Source organism: Nymphalis io, chromosome 9, assembly GCF_905147045.1.
Source record: "Nymphalis io chromosome 9, ilAglIoxx1.1, whole genome shotgun sequence".
In the NCBI taxonomy this organism is placed as follows: domain Eukaryota; kingdom Metazoa; phylum Arthropoda; class Insecta; order Lepidoptera; family Nymphalidae; genus Nymphalis; species Nymphalis io.
In genome coordinates this window covers 9,126,785-9,132,784 of record NC_065896.1, presented here as the reverse complement: position 1 = coordinate 9,132,784, position 6,000 = coordinate 9,126,785, and the positions used below count along the sequence as shown (strand labels likewise).

Below are 6,000 nucleotides of genomic sequence, written 5' to 3'. Positions count from 1 at the left end.
CAACAAATTGATACGGTACATTTATTGTTATTCATTTAACTTGAATTAATTAAAACAAATATTTTGCTTTCATGTAAGCGGTAATTTTTCTATAAATTTATGTTTAAATGTAAGTAAACATACATTTAAAATGCTAAATAGCAAAACCTTGTACTTTTTTATACATCATCATGTTACGAAAGAGGAAATTTTATGGTGGTCCAAATATGAGAGGGTTTCATTTTTACCCTCATTCCAGCGCTAAAATGAAGGCTTTTATTCGTGTCTTAAAATAGCAATTTGCAAATCACAAGACACCATTTATTTCAGAGATAAGTTCCATAATTACAGCCTCGTAGAATAATAAAGATTGTTTAGAAGATAAATATATTCGAAATAACAATAATTTAATTTTATAGCGCATTAATGTACTCAAAATATACTTAACCGGGTTTTAACTGAATATTTTTGTTATCTTCTCAGGAACATTTCATTAATTTGTGAATAAAATTTTAGTATTTATCCGTATAAGTAATGAAATTCTAAGTATGCAGACTGTCAGGGGTTAGACCCTTAAGGTACTCTTTCCAAGCGGATGTCGGGAGATTTCCGATTATATGCATATTAGTGTATAATGCAGTCAATTTTCTTTTGCGTTGCCGGTACGGAAACGGCCTGTCTGGCAACGCGTCCAAACCATGCACGAATTCGCGCGCACTCCGGCTCCCGCGAACGCCAGGCACTGCCATTGGTTCCATTCGTCTCGACTCGGCCGAGCGCACCGGACACGTGCTGCTTACGCTCCAGCAAGCGAAACTTGACTCGTTGCGTTCGATAATTCGTAAAAGTGGTGTATTTGGAAGATCAGTTTTTGAGTTCGCCGATACTTTCATTTAATTTACGTTCGGACAGTTTTACTTTGTGTTGTTTACCTTGTTCTGTGACTTTGCACATTGGAGGTGTACGGTTTATTTTCATTACGGCCGTCTGTTTACGGTAAGTACGTGTTGAATTTCAATTTATATTTATATAGGAATCTTGTCCAGCTGATTTATGCGGACGAGAGGAGATCGCGCCATGAACTGCATTACAGATCGAAGGTCATACGTTTCCTCGCAATCTAATCGGTGTCTATGACACACTGATTTGTATTCGTTACACATATCCAATTCTACAAACACAAAATAATGCGGACTATAATAACAATAGATATATGGCATTGATTAAAATCGAGTATTAAAAGAAGCTACTTTAGCAGTTGTGTGTAAAGTAACTGATTTACACACTTTATATTACGAATCTTTCAATAAGTATAAATATTATGAGTTTTTGTTTTCATACCGGCAATCGACCACTTTACTTCAATTTGTCATTTAAAGGAGTGCGTTGAACTCTTTTCTAGGCTTTTCCTAATGCTAATGCCTTTGAAAAATAGTTTATTATTAATTTAAAATATTTTTATTCAGTAGATACAATTAAATTAAAGATACAATTAAAAATTAGATACTCAATAGTGTTAAGGTCCTGCTGTTAATACTGTTTCTCTTTTGATAACGGTAGGTTTGCCAACAATAGCGATAAATGACATAGTTAGTAAATATTGTGACTAGTGCATATTTACTTGTCTTGCACTTGTTACTTACGACTTGGCCCGCTTAATTATGTACATAGTTACTAAATTAGCCCTTGATTTCATTATATATTTATTATGCATATATAATGTATTCTTAGAACAAATAAGTATAAAGACAAAAAATGCAAATGAATCAATTTCTTTAAATATATTAAGAAATCTAACTGTGTTTAAAGAATATGTATAAAAATAGATACTTAAATTAATAAAAAATACTAATTCAAAAAGTGACGCAACATAATAGCTTTAGATAGTTTTAGATATGTTTTCGTATTAACATATATTTTACTCATAACTAATATTATTTTTTAAATTTTTTAATTTACCAATCCAAATTTAATTTGCCAATCCAATTGATTGTAAATTACGACTGAAATTACTTTAACAATAGCTGGTATAGTGTTAAGTTATTGACTGTTTAATTGAGCGAATGCCACAGTAACTAGTAGCTTACTTCTACTACCCAGAAAATAAAAATCGAATTAATAAGAATATATTTGTACGGTTACTAATATACCACTCCAAAACTATTCTATTAACGAAAATCTCGTGTTAATATATACTGACGTGTATCTTTTTTTCAAAATACACCTGTGTGCAAAACTCGTTTTCTAACCTTGATCTTTACATCTTTATATATATTTTACATACATTAATAAACATTAAAAAAATAATTACTAACAAATTATAAATATCTATGTTCATTAAGAAATGAGTTTTTATATACAAATTATCTTTTGTAAAGAAACTCTCTTGAACTGTATCACGCGCTTAATTGTAGTAATAATCGCAATGATAATGGAGCCAGTCAAGTTAATTATAATTATAATTAAATAAACAGACCTTTTCCAATCTTTCTACATCATTACTAATCGTTACCCAACATTTTAATGTCACTAATCAATAAAAATCACATTTTAATCACCGGTCTTCAGAAACATTCCACGTTTGTTCTGTACATTTCAGTTTTAATCATTATATTAAAATTCTAAGCAAATTTATAGTTATATATTTCATACTACATATTTCTTCTTTTTATATGAAATTTCTAATTTAAATCAGTCATTATAAGCAATAATAGCAAAGTTTTTTGTTATTTATAAATATTATTATTGTATCTGAACAACGATAAATATCAATTGCGTAATCTGAAACTGACATCTCTCTAATTTGATCAAATACAACATCAGCTTATTCCTGTAGTTTACGTCGCCAATGTACCAATCAACATATTCTAAATTTTGTTAACAATATCTTTAACGAAAAATTTTTAACATACACTTCTAAGTCATTAATTTAAAATATAATAATTTTATTATATATAGTATAATTATATTACTATTTATTATATTATTCAGGAACGGGATTATACAAAAACAATGATAATTGTTTTTATATACTCTGCCTTTGTTAAATTGTTTTAAATTTGTAAGTGTGTGTGCTTGTAAGCCTATTAAAAACTCTAATTAAAAATATATATATATAATATTTTTGAAGCGTTTGATACATTTTTATGTAAAGTGAGTCTGTTTCGGGGGCTCGAACGCATGAATCTTATCCGAAGATTGTGGGTTCGAAACCGGGCAAGCTCCACTAAAATGTATTGTGTTTAATTTCTGTGTAATAAATTCATATTGCACTGAGTGGTGAAGGAAAACATCGTGATGAAACCTGCATGTTGATGGATAAAAATCTGCCACATTTGTATCCACCAACTTGCATTGGAGTAGCGTGGTGGAATGAACTCTAAGCTTTCTCCTCAAATAGAGGAGAGGCCGTAATCCAGCAGTTGGAAATTAACGACAGTTACTTTACTTACTCTGTATGATAAATTTGACTACGTTCACATAATCGTTAAGTTAAAAGGACAAGGTTCACGCTCGCAACCCACAGTACATTTGTTACCTTACTTTGTATAATACACGTTCCTTTTAACGCTTTTAATAGGGTTTGACCTACATATGATATTGGTGCATCGAATTTATCGATTAATCCCTCTTATTCGATACATACATACATACATGTATCAAGATTATTTTTAAGTTATATGAATACATTGGTGAAATTATTAAATTATATTGATTTTATTATATTAAACCAATCCATTCATATCTGATCAAATACAACACAATATCGATAATTTACCAATACTTTATAAATATTAATTTATAAATAGAAAATAATCATCATTCACTAAGTTCATTATTGCAGAACAAGTTAAGATGTATTATCCCCTTATCTTTACGCATCTTCAATACCTTTTCAATTTTTTTATCTTAAATAATAACAACTAATGAAATAAAATATAACAACTAATGAAACACTGCAAACAATTCTACTTAGATACTTCGTCTGAGATGTCCAAAAAGGCACTAGACAAAAATGTCCTACTTATAATAAGTAATTGTATGTCTTATGCAAATATTTGTCATATCAAAGATCATACCCGCTACTGCTGTAGTTATAGTAGCTATTTGATCTTCGTATAGTCTAAGAAAATATTCTTAGACAATAGTCTATACTCATTAATTATGAAAATTAAACAATATTTCACGTTTGAATTCTCTTTGTATTGTTGCTTTTATTAATTGATGTTGGGTGGAACACATTTTTCCAGTAATAAGTAGTACAATTCGCAACACAATGGTGTGTACGGCGCGGCCATGTTGTAAACTTAGAGTTCGTGCCACTTCGACATCATCGTGGATTAGCGCACTGTTAAATAAAAACCTTGTTTTGATATCTACGCACCCGAATATTAAGATATGCTAATTATATAAAACAATAAAACTTAAAGTTTCATCCATTGTTATACATTTTGTAATGAACAAAATGATGAACTATTATTTTTATAATTAAAATCTTGACAACATTGGTCGCTGTGAAGGCGATTTGGTGTTCTGAATAAAAGTACAATACCCTTTCATGAGGTAGCCGCATTGACATTGGCACAAGAGCCCGCGGCCGAGAAACCTGTCGATCAACATCGATGATCATTCAATATTTATTGGTCTTTATTATTGGTGAAATTGAAACCGAACATATCTGGCCGATATTAGCTCTGTTCAAACGCGTTATCATAAATTAACAAAATATGGGGGCGATTTAGGCGTTAAACCTGAATTATTTCTTAGTACAAAAAAGAAAGTCGATTGAAAATTACATTAATTTTGATACGAGTTAATCATTTGGTTATGTCTCGAAAAAATCATAATTAAATATTATTGCGATATTTCGATTAACTAGAAATTTAAATTTGAAACCTATATTACTCATTCAGTAATAGTGGATAACAACTGTGACCGCTTCGTACAGTAACCATTAAATTTTAGTAATTGTAATTAAAAAACCTATGTCCTGTTCACCGACATAAACGGCTCCTATGTCAAATTTTGTTAGAATAGAAAAGTACAATAACACACAAGTACACTCAAGTTTTTATTAAGATTAAATTATAATATCTTTCACGCGCCCAGCGTGAAAAGTCTTTGTCTAGATAATCTGTCTTCTGCGCTTATTCTTGAATGATAAACTGTTTTAATCACGATAAATTAGGTTACTATTGATTTTAGTTTATTTCCGTATAATTATATAGAATAGTATTTACATTTAAGTATTTCCGCAGTTCGAACCGATAAATAAACATTAAAAAGATCTAGTTAACCAATACGACATCAAAGCGGTCCGTGAAAGCCGTGTCAGTTGTCGTGTTACGAATCGGCTTGCGTTTATTTTTACAGTTTAATTAACTAAATGTCCAAAAGATACAACATAGATTACTGTTCTATTAAATAAATTGAAAAAAATGCTAATCATTATGTTTTCATTACGCTTTTCGAAAAAAAAACTTTGATATTAAATATGTTTAGGTAAACATATTGTATTTTTTAACTTGATTAGTATATTTTCATAGTTTGTTAAATACATACATATTATCTTATGTACCTACTCGTACAATTATTTTCCTTATTTACTATTATATTTATCTAGCATATTATTATTGATATTGTCTCTCTTTGTATGTATGATCGCTATTTGTAATTGAGATTTCGAGTTTTTCTTACCATTCGTCCATGAGAACAAAATATAAGAGTGTGATTTTCCCGCGGCGGAGCAGGTCGGCCGCCTCACTCCCACGCCGCCTTCCGTCTACACCTCGTGGACTTACAATGGCAACATTACTGCACACTTTTTCTTCATTATTGTTGTATATTACTTGTTATCGTTCGTCAATAATTCCTCGAAGCGAGACTTCAATCTTTCTTGTATTATAGAAACAAGATTTTCTTCCGCGTTACAACTTTTTACCTCTCATGTCGCCGATCCAGTCTTTAAAAGCTATTGCCGACCTGATCTTATTCTGAACTGGAACACATCATTTGAATATA

The 6,000-nt window shown here is 30.3% G+C and overlaps 1 protein-coding gene across 1 annotated transcript in view; it reads left to right on the top strand.

Moving 5' to 3' along the window:
• The first annotated feature begins 747 nt into the window (after positions 1-747).
• The window catches only part of LOC126770543 (uncharacterized), a 40,445-nt gene continuing 35,192 nt past the window's right edge, over positions 748-6,000 (top strand). The window contains exon 1 of the mRNA XM_050489988.1: positions 748-975. The gene's annotated coding sequence lies outside the window, so the exon portion shown is untranslated. The remainder of the gene's footprint in view (positions 976-6,000) is intronic.